Below are 9,886 nucleotides of genomic sequence, written 5' to 3'. Positions count from 1 at the left end.
AGATACATATTTCACTTGCCATACATGACATTTTGTTTACACACTACATGATTGACATTTGACATAGACATTTTGACATGGTTTTCACAATGACATTTGACAATTTGGTTTAGACATGGGCAAATTTACAATGGTGGTTTGTTTGGGTAAGTGGTTTAAGTAACGAAACGTATGTAATGTGATACAAGCATGGTGGATACGCCGCTGGTACTTCCTATATATAAGTGCTTGTATTGTATTACATGTCGTAGCGTTATTTAAACCATTCATTCATTTTGGATTTATACATTTTTTTTTTACAAATAACATATTTTCACAAGATATTATTTTACAAAACAGTTTATTTGTTACAACTTATTTTACTTGGTTATTTATTTAACCATACATTATTTCTTTTACTTATACATATCATCTGATTTTATCACTTCTTAAATGATTTACAAAACAAAACAATTTATAAAGTTCATGACTAACTTTTCTTAAACATTTTCTTAAACTTAAGTCATGAATCTTATTTTCACAAAACCTTTGTATCTCACAGGCATTTTTATGCTGACGTACCTATTTTCACATGTGTTTCAGGAGCTAATGCATAGGACGTTCGTGACACGCTAGGGTGGACTTGGGCCTTAGTGACGATAAAATGGAACTAGACTAGTTAAAACTTGTTATGTACTCTTTGTTTCAGTTATTTTAAGACAATGTAACTCGTTTGTTTGATTCAATAAAATATAACTTTGTATGCCATGGTTGTGAAACAATAATTCTGTTACAACACCCCCCGACGTTTCCGCCACGGTTTGATGTTTTACGTGGTCGGGGTGTGACAGAAGAGTTGGTATCAGAGCCAATGGTTATAGGGAATTAGGTTATTAGTAATGCTTTGACCTAGACTATAACCTTTCTAGGACCACAACACAAGTTATCTTGTGTTTAGATCTTAAAACATGCACTTCACCTATTCTTAGGTGATCGCCAAAACGTGAACCCAATTTTCTGAAACGATTTTTGAAAAACAATCCTCTATTTTTAAATGATTTCTTATATGGTTTTTAACCTTTTTGATTTTTCAATTTGATTTTGAAACTTTATCATTTGTTTTTGAATGATTCTTTTGGGCCTTGTGTCTTCCAAGTTTTCAAAATCTCATCAAAGTTTTGGGTTCTAAATAGTGTGAACACGCGCAAACTGGAAGGGTGAATGCCTGTACCCTGGGTTTTCTGTCTAAGGCTAGAGTGTTCGTACAAATCCACATAATCGGACCAGTCAATCTTACCTGGGAACTCCTGGGGTGAGTGTTCACTTATAGGCGAGCATGTCTTCGCTAAGCATTATTTACGAGCCCATTTACTTTGATTAGTCACTGTGTGTCGTTTGTTTGCTTTGTGATACGGACAAATGACCACCATCCTTGCTTTGTTGATTTAGTTTCATCTCATTCTTTTCGTCTAATCATCTCACTCGTTTCCTCTCATGTTTTCCTCTTTTTAGCATGCCTCCTAGACGTGGAAACCCGTTGTCTAATGCCGAAATGGCAGACATTTTGGCACAGCACATGGCTGCCGCACTCCCAAACATTATCGCTCAGATAAACCAAGCCAACAACAATCAGAACGCTCCTTGTAACTTCAAGAGCTTCAATTCGGCTAAACCACTCAAGTTCAGTGGTACTGAGGGGGCAACTGGGCTCCTTCAATGGTTTGAGAGCATTGAGAGTACATTCCGTCACGTTCTGTGTCCAGATAATAGGAAGGTCGAGTTCGCCTCTAGTGTATTTCAGAAGAGGGCGCTTACATGGTGGAACGGGGTTATGAGAGATCGTGGAGCTGAAGTTGCTTTAGCACAAACATGGGCTGAACTGAGAACTCTTATGATGAGGGAGTTTTGTCCTCGTCATGAGCTACGAAAATTAGAGAGGGAGTTTGATGATCTGAAGCAGGTTAGTGGTGAGCACAGGGCGTATACTGATAGATATGAAGAGCTGAGCTTATTATGCCCAACAATGGTCACCCCACTCGACAAGGCTATCGAGAGATACATCGATGGTCTACCTGACCCCGTGCAAGACATCGTTACTGGTAATAATCCTACCACTGTCCGTCAGGCAATCGAGTTAGCTGCGACGTTGACTGAGTTGCAGATTCGAAAGGGTAAGTTGCACAGAATGGGTGACAAGAAGGGTAAGAAACAGGAGTCTGACAAAGGGGATAGCAAGAAAGGCAAAAACAAGAAGGGGAAGGATTCTGGTTCCTCAAAGGGCTCTAGGAAGTGAAAGGCTTCCCAGAATTTTGCCATCACTGCTCAACAGAACCAGGCAGCTCCTAATCAGCCAGCGCAGCCTCCAGCTAAGAAGCGGTATGAAGGGAATGCACCTTTGTGCAATAGTCACCATCTACAGCAACTTTCGTGCCGTTTCTGTACCAACTGTGGAAAATCGGGTCATCTTGCAGAGGTTTGTCGTTCTGCTCGAAATCAGGTTGCTCGAAATCCAGCTCAGCAGGTAGCTCAACTACCTGTTCAACAGCAAGCACAAGCTGCACGACCTCACTATCCTCCTGGCTCGTGCTTTAATTGCGGAGACCTGACCCACTATCGAAACCAGTGTCCAAGGCTGGTTAATGCGAATCCAGTTCAGGCTCAGGCTCGTGGACGAGCTTTTAACATGAATGTTGTTGAGGCGCAAGCAGACAATGAGGTGGTGAACGGTACGTTCTTTGTTAATAATCAACCTGCGTCTATTCTTTTTGATTCAGGGGCCGATAAGAGTTTCGTGTCGTTGTCTTTTGAGCCATTGCTTCGCGTGTCTAGAACGAAACTAGGTAAGCCTTTGACAGTAGAAGTTGCTAATGGAGAACCCATTATTCTTGATTCGGTTCTTCGCAACTACCAATTGAACCTTAACGACCATCTTTTTCCCATTGACCTCACGCCTATGCAACTTGGAAGCTTCGACATTATTGTGGGTATGGATTGGTTAGCCAAGCATCGCGCAGAGGTAGTTTGTTTTGAGAAGATTGTTCGAGTTCTGCTTTCGTCTGGCGAGATTCTACAGGTTCGTGGTGAAAAACTTGTTAGTAGCCTCAAGCTTATGTCCTGTTTTCAAGCTTGGAAGTATCTGCGAAAGAACTATGTGGCCTTCTTGGCACATGTTATAGCAGATAAAGGCCAAGGTAAGTCTATGCAAGATATTCCTGTTGTTCGGGATTATCCAGAGTTGTTTCCTGAAGAGTTACCTGGTCTACCTCCGGCACGCCAAGTCAAGTTCCGTATTGACCTCGTACCTGGTGCAAATCCTATTGCCAGAGCTCCATATCGTCTTGCACCATCCGAGATGCAAGAACTGTCTAAGCAGCTTCAAGAGCTTTCTGACAAAGGTTTCATTCGTCCTAGCTTTTCACCTTGGGGTGCTCCCGTTCTTTTTGTCAAGAAGAAGGATGGATCCTTCAGAATGTGTATCGATTATCTTGAGCTGAATAAGCTTACCATCAAGAATCGATATCCCCTACCTCGCATTGATGATCTCTTTGACCAGTTACAGGGTGCTACTTGCTTCTCGAAGATCGATCTTCGTTCTGGGTATCATCAACTTCGTGTGCATGAAGAAGATATTCCCAAGACAGCATTCCGCACTCGATATGGGCATTATGAGTTCACAGTCATGCCATTCGGTTTGACCAATGCTCCTGCTGTTTTCATGGACTTAATGAATAGGGTTTGTAAGCCTTATTTAGATAAGTTCATCATCGTTTTTATCGATGATATCTTGATTTATTCTAAGACGCGAGCTGATCATGAGAAACATCTTCGTCTTACTCTGGAACTCCTAAAGAAAGAGCAACTTTTTGCCAAGTTCTCCAAGTGTGAATTTTGGCTTAAGGAAGTTCAATTTTTGGGATATATTGTCAACGAACAAGGTATTCATGTAGATCCCTCCAAGATCAGTGTGATTAAAGATTGGGATACGCCTACTACTCCTACTGAGGTTCGTTCTTTTCTTGGTCTTGTGGGTTATTACCGCCGCTTCATCGAGAACTTCTCAAAGAGTGCAGTTCCTCTAACTGCTCTAACTCAGAAGAACAAACCCTTTAAATGGGGTTTTAAGCAAGAGGAAGCATTTCAGACCTTGAAGCAGAAGCTTTGTGATGCACCTATTCTGACCTTACCTGAGGGCAATGATGATTTCGTCGTTTACTGTGATGCATCGAAATTGGGTCTTGGCTGCGTTCTGATGCAAAGGAATAAAGTCATAGCCTATGCATCCAGGCAATTGAAGGTGCATGAGAAAAACTACACCACTCATGATCTTGAGTTGGGTGCAGTTGTTTTCGCTCTCAAAATCTGGAGACATTATTTGTACGGCACAAAATGCGTGGTTTTCACTGACCACAAAAGTCTTCAGCACATCTTCAATCAGAAAGAACTCAACATGAGGCAAAGACGTTGGGTTGAACTCCTGAACGACTATGATTGCGAAATTCGCTACCATCCTGGTAAAGCAAATGTTGTGGCTGACGCATTGAGTCGTAAGGAACGTACTAAGCTTCATTGTGTTCGTGTTCAATCTGAGGTTCAAGCTCGATCTGATATTCAAGCACGCATTTCTCAGGCTCAACATGCTTGTGTTTCACAAGACTTGATGGGTAAGGAATTACCCTATCACATTAAACCTGATCTTGTTCTGAAGGAAGATGGATCGTATTATTTCATGGACCGTTTGTGGGTTCCAAGCCAAGATGATCTTCGCACTTTGCTTATGGATGAAGCCCATAAGTCTTGTTATTCTGTTCATCCTTGCTCAGACAAGATTTATAAGGATCTTCGTACTCAATATTGGTGGCCTGGTATGAAGAAAGACATTGCCTTGTACGTTTCAAAATGCCTTACTTGTCTCAAGGTTAAGGCTGAACACCAACATCCTAATGGTCTTTTGTAGCAACCAGAAATCCCAGTTTGGAAATGGGAAAGCATTGCTATGGATCTCGTTACCAAACTTCCGCGCACAAAGAAAGGTCACGATGCCATCAGGGTAGTTGTTGATCGTCTTACAAAGTCAGCACATTTCTTGCCAATCCGTTAGGATTTTTCTGCTGAAAGACTGGCCAAAATCTACGTGGATGAAATTGTATCTCGACATGGTGTTCCCTTGAACATTATTTCTGATAGAGATGCTCGCTTCTCTTCTCGATTTTGGAGAACCATGCAATCTGCTATGGGGACCCAACTCAATCTGAGCACAGCATATCATCCACAAACAGATGACCAAACTGAAAGAACAATCCAGACTTTGCAGGATATGCTTAGAGCTTGTGTGATCGATTTTGGTGGTAGTTGGGATTCACATCTTCCATTGATTGAATTCTCCCACAACAACAGTTATCACTCCAGCATCAATATGGCTCCTTTCGAGGCTCTCTATGGTTGAAAATGTCGTTCACCAGTCTGCTGGAATGAAATAGGTGAGGCTCAGCTTACTGGCCCTGACCTCATTCTAAAGACGACCGACAAGGTTAAGAAAGTTCGTGATAACCTACAGACAGCTTGAAGCCGTCAAAAGAGTTACGCGGACTGACGACGCAAGCCCTTGGAATTCCAGGTCGGTGATCGTGTATTACTTAAGGTCTCACCTTGGAAAGGTGTGATCAGATTTGGAAAGACAGGAAAACGTGCACCTAGATACGTTGGACCATTCAAGATCGTCGAAAGAATCGGTAAGGTAGCCTACAGACTTGCATTACCTCCCGAACTTGGAAATGTTTATCCAACTTTCCACGTATCCAATCTCAAAAAAGTGTCTAGCTGATGAGAACCTCCACATACCACTTGACGAAATCCGTGTTGATAAAACACTACATTTTGTTGAGAAACCTGTGGAAATTATGGATCGTGAAGTCAAACGGCTTAAACGCAAGCGCATTCCGTTGGTTAAAGTTCGCTGGGAATCTAAACGTGGACCTGAGTTTACTTGGGAACGTGAAGATCAAATAAAGGCGAAATATCCACATCTTTTCCCACGAGTTTCCTTTAAACAAATTTCAGGACGAAATTTCCACAAGTAGGGGAGACTGTGACATCTGTGCTTGTAATCATTGTAAACAATTCAGTTATCAATGAAATAAAGTTATTTGATCCCAATGTTTGTTTGTTAATGTTTGATGTTTTTCATGTTTTGACTTTTATTCGATTTCAAACTCTATATCGCTTTCTTGAGAGTTATACACAAACTGGTGCGTAAACGCAATCAGCTTAATACGACAAATACTCCGGAACATCAATTTATGCTTAACATACCTTAAATAACCTCTACATAACTTAGAAATAAGTTTTGAAGGATTTGGTATGGCAAAATCAAGTTAATTCGCTTACAGGGACTAAAATTGACAAACTGCGAAAGTATGCCGATTTGAACTGTAACGAACATTCCGGAACATGCCCATAAGTTAAACACACCCTAAATATCCTTTACATAGCTTAGAAATAGGCTTTGAGGGGTTCGGTGTGCTAAAATAAACTTTTGGGTCATTCAGGGACTAAAAGCGTCAAAAAGTGCATAAGTTTGCATTTTCGCGCATAACTTACGCTCTGAATACCTCCGGACATCCAAAAATTTATGTAAGCATTAAAATATTATGTTTTAGTGTTTGGCATAAGAAAAATCCATTCGTCGCGCAATTTGGATCATCTTTCGCGCTTATGCGTATTCCGTCGTAATTAAGCGAATAACGCAACCGTACGACCTAACGAACCGACATCCGATATATTTTTGAGCATGTTTTGAGTTCCCTACACTTTAGCTTCATTTTAGAGCCTTGAAATGAGGTTAACGGGGCTTAAATGTGCCAAAAATGGGCCAAAATACATGTTTCTGAAGTGCAGGGACTAAAATGCAATTTCTGAATACTTAGCCATGCGGCCCGCGTGAGCCCATGTACATATCTAAAGCGGGCCGCCTGAGATGCCCAGTAACAGAAAAACCATTTCTAAAACAGCAGCTTGTATTCGTTGAACTTGGACATGTTTTTGATCAATCTAGGGGCAGAGTTTGATGGTTTTTAGTCACCCCTTGTATTGTAAAACAATGGGCACAAGTGGAGGGCCAAGATTGAAGCTCGATTATCGAGAAACGATCCTCACGGTTGTTCCTTTCCTATAAATACCCAACCCATTTGCCCATCTTCCTCACATTTGATCTGAGTTTTCTCTAAGTGGTTGTGTTTGTGCACTTCCTACCTGAGATTACTTGGAATCAAACCTTGCGGGGACCTTCTGTAAGTATTCCTTCGTTCTTTTCGTTCATTTCTATCGTTAAAGTCAAACTGTGTTTGACTTTCTGCATTGACCAGTTTATGGTCAACGCGAAGTTCGTTTGAACTTCATAACGTGAGCGTAATCACGATGGTTATAGTCCCTAGTGACCATACCTACTGATTACCACGTTATCTAGGCTCAGTGACGAGTAGTAGTTTCGGCCAAAATGCGTTTTCTCACGTATTTTGTAACCAAACTACTCTAGGGTATTAAAACCGTTTGTTTTAATACCAAACCTGTTTTCTACCTTTACTAAACATGTTCTAGCATGTTTAGCTCGTCGCTTTTAGATTTGTGCTTGTTTAGGGTCGCAAAGGTAAGCCATCTAATCAATCGCTTATGCTTTCGAACCCAACCCATTTGGTCGATCTTTGGAATCCAACCAAACACTTTAGGTGACCATAGTGTATAGGGAATAACCTTCCGAGGTTATACCTTATGGTCATAACGTTTAAGTAGTTGTATGATAAGTAGTTCTTATGCCTTAGGTAAATTACCAAAATTCCCTTTTTGCGCCAAAATTCATTTTAAGCCTATGTAACATAATTTTTGGTATCCAAACTGATTTAACAACAATATTAAACATGTTAAGGCATATCTTGCTTGTCATAGGGCTAGTTAGGCATTCCAAACGCGTTTTACGCGAACGACGCGTTAAAGTAGCATAAGCTACCTAAGCGGGTCGTAACGGGTCAAAAGCACTTAGGATAGGTTTCGCTTTAGTACGTAGGCTTTGTTAAACCATATTACATAAGTTCCCCTACTTATTTGGTTTACGAACCCTCGTACTACCCGATCCTCTGATAGGCCCGTTTATTAATGTAGATACCTATATAGGTGCCGTTTGATTTCCGTGATCTTCTAGCATTGCTTGGTGGTTATCCTATGACTTCTAAGCAATCTCAAGTGAGTACATAGTACCCCTCTTTTACTGTTTTTCAAACATTTTGGGGTGAAACACATGTGCCTACTTGTTACTTTCATGCTTTCCATGTTTTCACATCATATTGCTTGTTATGTTCAATAGTACACATATAGTACATGCTTTTCATCGTGTTTTTGCTATGTATGTCCATTGTGTGCATACTTAGTACATCGTTTTACATGACATTTTATGCTACGTATGTTCGTTTAGCGCATACTTAGTACATTGTTTACATTACCTTTTCACGCTATGTATGTTCATCATACTTAGTGCATTTGTTTTTCTTCACATGGTTACATATTGGGTATGACATTTGGATTGTTTAGGTGGGACCATATACATTCATTAACTTTGATCACGCCGCTCATTAGTAGGTAATGGTACCATAGGAATCGACAACTCCCGTTCCTGACATCCTGGGTATGTTTGGATGGAAGGAATGACCGAATTCGATTTAAACATAAAAACCGATAGACCTTTAATTTGTTTAAAGGTTTATCACCACAGTCACAAGGCTTGAATATATGCATTTTTACAATACTATATAAATGTTTGTATTCAGTGTAGCATGCATTTCCACGAAACATAACGTTGATTTAAACTGAGTTTTACTTCAATACCTTGTTTTGTGCATTTTCACCTATGGTTTAGTAGATACATATTTCACTTGCCATACATGACATTTTGTTTACACACTACATGATTGACATTTGACATAGACATTTTGACATGGTTTTCACAATGACATTTGACAATTTGGTTTAGACATGGGCAAATTTACATTGGTGGTTTGTTTGGGTAAGTGGTTTAAGTAACGAAACGTATGTAATGTGATACAAGCATGGTGGATACGCCGCTGGTACTTCCTATATATAAGTGCTTGTATTGTATTACATGTCGTAGCGTTATTTAAATCATTCATTTTGGATTTATACATTTTTTTACAAATAACATATTTTTCACAAGATATTATTTTACAAAACAGTTTATTTGTTACAACTTATTTTACTTGGTTATTTATTTAACCATACATTATTTCTTTTACTTATACATATCATCTGATTTTATCACTTCTTAAATGATTTACAAAACAAAACAATTTATAAAGTTCATGACTAACTTTTCTTAAACATTTTCTTAAACTTAAGTCATGAATCTTATTGTCACAAAACCTATGTATCTCACAGGCATTTTTATGCTGACGTACCTATTTTCACATGTGTTTCAGGAGCTAATGCATAGGACGTCCGTGACACGCTAGGGTGGACTTGGGCCTTAGTGACGATAAAATGGAACTAGACTAGTTAAAACTTGTTATGTACTCTTTGTTTCAGTTATTTTAAGACAATGTAACTCGTTTGTTTGATTCAATAAAATATAACTTTGTATGCCATGGTTGTGAAACAATAATTCTGTTACAACACACCCCGACGTTTCCACCACGGTTTGATGTTTTACGTGGTCGGGGTGTGACACCATCTGGGTAATTGTTGATCGTCTTACTAAATCAGCGCATTTCTTGCCAATCCGTGAGGATTTTTCTACTGAAAGGCTGGCCAAAATCTACGTGGATGAAATTGTATCTCGACATGGTGTTCCTTTGAATATTATTTCTGATAGAGATGCTCGCTTCTCTTCTCGCTTTTGGAGAACCAT

Source organism: Helianthus annuus, chromosome 10, assembly GCF_002127325.2.
Source record: "Helianthus annuus cultivar XRQ/B chromosome 10, HanXRQr2.0-SUNRISE, whole genome shotgun sequence".
Classification (NCBI taxonomy): Eukaryota; Viridiplantae; Streptophyta; class Magnoliopsida; order Asterales; family Asteraceae; genus Helianthus; species Helianthus annuus.
The sequence above is the reverse complement of the archived record's forward strand: the minus strand, read 5'-3'. Positions refer to the sequence as shown.